Source organism: Cupressus sempervirens, chromosome 3, assembly GCF_028749045.1.
Source record: "Cupressus sempervirens isolate cs-2001-9-10 chromosome 3, ASM2874904v1, whole genome shotgun sequence".
Taxonomy (NCBI): domain Eukaryota; kingdom Viridiplantae; phylum Streptophyta; class Pinopsida; order Cupressales; family Cupressaceae; genus Cupressus; species Cupressus sempervirens.
Genome location: NC_143120.1, coordinates 356817229 through 356824367, shown reverse-complemented (window position 1 = coordinate 356824367; position 7139 = coordinate 356817229). Strand labels below are relative to the sequence as shown.

The window sequence follows — 7139 nt, the reverse complement described above, 5'->3', positions numbered from 1 at the left end:
AATCTCACACTTGGCCTCACACACATATGAATGGTGGCATTCATAGACATGGGAGTTACATTCTAACTCCTCTCTCTCATCTCTATTTAAGAGATGACTCTCCTCTCTCATTCAACAACAATGAGATTTCTTCCTCTTCTCTATTATTGTATGAGCATTGCTCTCTATCTCTCTCTCTCCTCCTTCTTAGGCTTTTGATGCCTCATTCATAATATCACAAGGGGTTTTCTTTGCTTTCCCCTTTCCAAATATCTTGTCTCATGGTGTTGGAGCTTGAAGCTTTCTCTCTCCTATTTTATGGTAATATCTTTTCATGCATTTACTCACTTAGATTCTTTCTTGGTATTGTTTATTTACAGATTTCTTTTTCCATTTTTAACATGGTATCAGAGCAGTTTAATCTTTGTTTTGAGTGTTTGCATGAAGGTACGATTCGAAGGAGGCTCTTGAAGATTTCATTAATTTCTTCTTTTTAAGATGGAAGAAATTGAATTTTTTTTGATTTGGCTGGTTTACCGCCAAACTCAATTAACTGTTTGCTCTAATTTGTGCAGGTTACTTCTTATTTTCTAGTAATTTTCATCTAACCCCCTTTGGAAGGCTTGCCGCCAAAGGATTTTCCTATAAAAGCTTCAATTTTCGTTTTGTTTTAGAAGGCGTGCCGCCAAAACAACAAAATATTATTTCATATCATTTATTTATTATTATGCTCTGACAAAGATCGATTTTCTTTATGCAATCAGGTTTATTAGTTTGTCTCTGCATGCATGCTTTAAGTTTTTTAAACTTTAACTGAATTTTTGAGAAAATTTGAATCCCACTATGTTGGATCTTGAATTTTATCCCCATACTGTTCTTTGATCGGTTTTGATGGAGACTGGTTCTTCCTCCTCCATCCTTCCTGCGATCATGTTGTTATTTCAGGGTTTGTTATTTCTCATGGCTTCTTAGATGGCCATGTTCCCCAACCATTTCTACCATAAGCCGCAAGCGCCCAACCATTTTTATAATGTAGACCATGAGAACTAGCCCCACTGAAGCCAGTTGCAGTTGAGCTAGTTGAAGATGATATGCATACTCATAAAAGATGTCGTATTCAGTATGTTTGGGCAAATATCTTTCGGTGCCAATTAACAGGGAGCACACACATTTGTGATAAAAATTTCTATCAGAGAATTGTTTATGATAATTACAGCTGTGTCTGCAGAGTAAGTGGTCAGGTCTTCCCTCTAACACCAGCTTGCGGTGAGAGGGATTGTTCCCCCCCCATTCTTGCTGGCTGCCTGGAACAGTGTTGTCTAGGATAAAGGCTACAAGGAATGCAATCAACATGTGAAGTGATAGAAGAGTGTTCAACACATAATTTAGTCCACTATTGCCAGTTCGAAAAGGCCCATGTGAAGCCACTATATAAGGCAGAAAGTAATTTGGGACAGGAGAATTTGCAACTGATGAGACTCCATAACCCCAGTGCTGCAAGCATTGCCCACATAAAACATAGAAGAGCGGCAAAAATGGCCTTTGGGATTGAAGCTAAAATGGCTCCCACTTTACCAACAAGGGATATGAAAATTAACAACCCAGCGCCAAGCTGCACAGCTCTCCTGCTCCCCATCTTTGTCACCGCAATGGTGTGAACATTCTCAGTAAGAGTATTTGCACCTGTACCAGTGCCCCAAGTCCTGCCAAGATGCTAGTTACACCTTCTAAGTCAATTCCTCTGCTCACGACACCAGGTGGTGGAGCCCTTGCAACTAAAAGTGAGGTTGCATGATAAGATCCAACCGAATCCACTGATGCAATTATAGATACTGCACACATTATGATTCTTGTTCTCCAATGAAAGGTTGGAGTTCCCCACTGAAATGGATATGGAATCCGAACCCATGGAGCTGATTCCCATGCTTTTGAAGCATCTGTACGACAATGATTCATCGTGAAAACATGCTTTCTACAAGCTTCAGAAACAATATTTGAAATAGGTACATTTGGATCACACCCCTTGTAATTGTAAGCTCCAGCCTCCGTCAAAAGAAAAGCATATGCCCATGTAATCCCAAGCCCAAGTGGAATCGCATAAACCTGAAATATTAGATGTCCAAAAATAGAAATCTTGCGTAAATACAAAGCAAAAAGGACAACCAATAATATTTGGGGAATGCTAATTTCCATGCAGGTACCCGCTTGAGGAAAACCATAGCTAAAGAAGGCTAAGCCTACTGCTACCACAGTTGGTGCAACAACTACCGGATTTATTAGCCTGAGTAGAAGTGACATCAATCCTGTATAGCCCAAGATCATCTGAAAGGTAGAAGCCATAATTATAGCTCCCTGTAATTCCTTCATTGTGTGCTTAAATCTATGTTTATTAAGAGCTAGAAATTCTGAAGAGTTGACAATAGCTAGAGCTGGTGCCAAGTAAACAAATGAACCTCCCTGGATTAGTGGAAGTCTTGAACCGAAAAATGAATGCAGTAGAGTTGTCACTCCAGACACCAAAAGCATAGTTGATACCACTCTTGCAGTGTCATCCTGATCACTCCCACCCATTGCTGGTATAAGGACTAATGGTATAAGAATAAGGGAACCTGCTATTGACAAGTAATGCTGGACTCCATACAGGAAAATTGGGACTAATCTGGGGTTATCTCTAAGCTCATACTTCATATGTTTTTTGAGTTTTTCAAATCATATAAGTTTTCCCTTCTCTCTATATTTAGATTCGGTTATAACATTTTCTTGTCTTTTCATGCAAGTTTCTTTTTCAGAGACATGCAAGATTCCTTTTTCTTTTTTTTAACTCTTGATAGAGGCATCATTTATTTTTATTATTGCCTTTTGTCAACCTATTTTTGACAGGTAATCATTCACTATCAGACAAGTGTAACATTCTATCTCTCAAGCTTTTTTTAGAAAAGTTTTTTAACTTTTTTTTAGTATCCTCTTATCTGCCAGATCTGAACTCTATCATTATTTACTAACCTTTTTTGCAGGGTTAGTTATAAAAAAAATTTACATGAAGGTAATTACTCTTAAAAAAGAAAAATGGGGAGATCTTTTCTTATTACCTTGAGGTTATATTTTTGAACCAAGGTAAATATTATGACTTTTTATAAATTGTGACTTTCCAAAATATTAAGTATGGAAAGGTGATTATTTTCTTTAACCAATCTATTTTCGTATATTTATTGGAGTATATATGGGGGCCCACATATATGCCTAGATAAATATATAATTTATGACTATAATATTTCAGAAATTAATATATACCTTTGCAAAATGAATTCAATACTCATGTTTACCCTTAATGGAGTTTTATACCTGATATCTATATTTAGTTGATCTTCCTTAAATCAGTTACTTAATTGGATTATGAGTAATCTTACACATTTGCCTTCATTTTGATATTTTGATGTGCCCATAATTGCACTTTTATGCTTTTATAGCATTGTTCTATGCCCATGTTGGCACTTTATGGTTTTATACCATTGATCTATATGATTTAAATGATATTTTGAGTTGCATAGGGAGCAATTTTTTTTTCAAGGTTAACTATGTAGGTCCCCTCAGTCTAACTGATACATAGTTTCCTTATCTGTCCCATGGAGTATTCCTCCATCCTATATTGGTATGCACTCATTTTATATGGAGTTTCCCTCCATTTGATCCTATCTATTTTTTGATAGGATAATATTTTTATGGAATTTCCCTCCATGTTGTTCCATTTTTGTTCCTCCATGAAGAGGATGTTATTATTGGAGTTTTCTCTCCAAATTCAAATGTTTTCATCCAATTTGAAGGCAATATGTTGTTATATCCTCATAATCCATTCTTTTGGTTATCCTAACAAATCATGATAATTCTAATTTGATCAGCATGTCTCTCCTTTATGTTATTTTCATATATTAATGTGATAATGATTTGCATACTTCATTGCTTAGATCGTGAGTCATGTAAGCTATGGTGCTGCAGCCCATTAACTTGCAGTGGGAAGATTCATTAAGTGGACTGTCTATATCCACGTGATTGATGCAAGACTGATGCAAGTATCATTAGTTGGCCTTGTCTGTGGTCATTAGTGCATTAGTATGTTTCTTTCATAAGAGACTTATTGCATAAAGATTGGTCATTTTGACCCATATTATGCTCATTTTTGAGCTTATGACTTATTTTAGATATCATGTTAACTCCATTGCATGTTGGTGAACACATTCATTTATTTTACTCAATTTGTCCTTGTTGACAATATTTTGAGCATATACTTTATCTTGATATCAGGTTATCTCCATTGTTTTGTGGTAACATGTTTTACTCATTGTTTCTCTATGAGAATTTTATTATCCTTATTCAAAAGAATTTCGAATTTGCATATATGATGGCAATCTACTTGTGGATATTTGTCTTGTTGTTTTTTTTTTCAGGTGATCCATCAAGGAAGCTTCAGAATTTTTCACATATGAAGATGTGTCTATGCTTCCACTTAATCACATTGAAAGGACTCGTGTACTTCTCTTGGATCTAAAAATGTTCCATATGGCTTGAAGACAATCAAATTACTTCATATTGAAGATTAAGTTGCAGATTTTTGTAAATTTGGGTTTAATACCCTTTGATGTAATTACCCCAAGTAAAGATTAAAGGGGGGTGTTAGAAGTTGTAATCTTTCCTTGGTGTATTTATAAACCAAAGTTAGAACTCCTTTCTTTATTATTATAATATATTAGGATATAAGCCAAGGTATCCTAATATATTTCTTTTTTGTCCTTTTTCCACTACATCTTATTTTGTCATCTAGTGGAATATGTGAGGACAAATATATATTGTAATTTCTAATTTTAGATTATTCCTCCTTAAGAGGAATCTCACACTTGGCCTCACACACATATGAATGGTGGCATTCATAGACATGGGAGTTACATTCTAACTCCTCTCTCTCATCTCTATTTAAGAGATGACTCTCGTCTCTCATTCAACAACAATGAGATTTCTTCCTCTTCTCTATTATTGTATGAGCATTGCTCTCTATCTCTCTTTCTCCTCCTTCTTAGGCTTTTAATGCCTCATTCATAATATCACAAGGGGTTTTCTTTGCTTTCCCCTTTCCAAATATCTTGTCTCATGGTGTTGGAGCTTGAAGCTTTCTCTCTCCTATTTTATGGTAATATCTTTTCATGCATTTACTCACTTAGATTCTTTCCTGGTATTGTTTATTTACAGATTTCTTTTTCCATTTCTAACATTAGGGATACCCATCATAAACTAGGAAATTTTGATTTTCTTTGTATGCAAGAAATTAAGATCTCTAGTTTCATACTTTCATTTGCACATCGTGTCATTTGGCCAAATGACATTATGTTTTCTTCTTAGCACAAAGCTAGCAAAGGTGTTGTAGTTACTCTTTTGTCACCTTGTCTTTATTTTGCTATTATTTCACATGATTCTAACCCCATGCACTGAATAATTTGGTTGTTGCTTTTTGTTAACAATCATTCTTTTGGAGTCGTTAATGTTTATGCTCCCAATGATACTATAGAAAGATCTCAATTATGGGGCTGGTTAGCTGAAAACTTACCTCCAGCTACTGGGGTTGGTGACTTCAATATGGTGGAGGTGGCCACTGACAAAGATGGTATTTTTCCTTTTCACTAGACAATTGGGGAAAGAGAAGCTTGGTACTACATGCACAATAAATTGGGCCTTTTTTTATTGCAATATTACCTACTACCAACAAAGTGGTGTTTGGTACACTTAGTCCAACTTTTGAGCTGGCTCTGACCGCATTTTAAAGCTTCTCAATTATGCCACGATTACTACACAATCTTTTTTCTTTTTTTTTAAGGATCGAGATTTACCTATCATTCCATTGCCAGATGTGACATTATCTGATCACTACTCCATTTATTTTTCCATTTATTTTCTCCATAACCAAAACTACTCACTTTCTATGCATCTATGGATGGAAGTAGGAAATGTTTAGAAGGCATTCTTATGAATCCACTGCTTCTATACTCAAGAATGCTTTTGAGGCTCTCTGCCTTAATCCTTTTGATGTTGATTTGAAAATCCATTTTGCCAAACTTTTTCATGATAAATAGGTTGTGGATAATTATGCCGCTCAAGGGGCCCAAATCAAAGCTTCCCTCCATTGGTTAGAGGTTGGCAATAAAGCCTTGAAGAAGTTTTTTCAGGCTCTTTGAGCCTAGCATACAAATTTTTGGATTAAAATAATCAAACAAGGAACTTTTATTCTCTCTAGTCCCCTTGACATCCTACAAGAATTTTTTCATCACTATGAGAATGGTTTTGCTTCCTAGGGAAATTCAATTACTCAGGAGGAAGCTCTCAGAAAGTGTATTTATGTTACTCCAAACTACCTAGTAGTTGAGGAACATGCTTTCTATGAGCAACTTCTTACCCTCCAAGACCTTAAAGAGGAAATTTTCTTTATGGAAAATGATAAATCCCTTGGGTGTGATGGGTTTCCTTGTGAATTTTACAAACACCTCTGGGAGCATATTGGCCCTGATCTACACAAGGTTTATCTTGAAATCTGTCACTCTAAAATTTTAGGAACTATTATCAACAAAGAAAACATTATATTCACACCTAAAGCTAGAGATCCTAAGGATATTTGAAATTGGTGGCTCATCACACTTCTGAATGTGTCTTATAAGATCATTGCCAAGACAATTTCTCTCAAAATTCACCACTCCTACCTTTAATTGTCCAGCTTGAACAAACTAGCTTATCAAGTCTAGATATATTCTTGACAACATTATTCCAATCTAGGAAGGAATGGAGTGAGCTCACAAGTCCAAGAAAATAGATGTTTTTTTGAAAATAGATTTTGCTAAAGCCTATGACCAAATTGAATGGCCTTTTATTTTGGCTATGCTCCAGGCTCTTGGTAATGGTCCCAATTTTTTGAAGTTTATGGAAATGCTCTTTGGTGATACTAATGCTTGCATCACCATCAATAACTCTCAATCTAATGCCTTTGGGATTTTTTGTTCCATTAGGCAAGGTTACCCTCTGGCTTCGATGCTTTATGTTCTTACTGCTGAAGGGTTTGGCTATCTGCTAGCCCACTCGATGCTTCAAGTCTGGTTAGTGGAATTTCTTTGCTAGAATCCTCTTCC

At 35.8% G+C, this 7139-nt stretch overlaps 1 pseudogene; it reads right to left on the bottom strand.

The window, feature by feature from the left end:
- Positions 1-930: 930 nt before the first annotated feature.
- On the bottom strand, positions 931-4305 carry LOC149566471 (nucleobase-ascorbate transporter 12 pseudogene; annotated as a pseudogene).
- Between the last annotated feature and the right edge of the window lie 2834 nt (positions 4306-7139).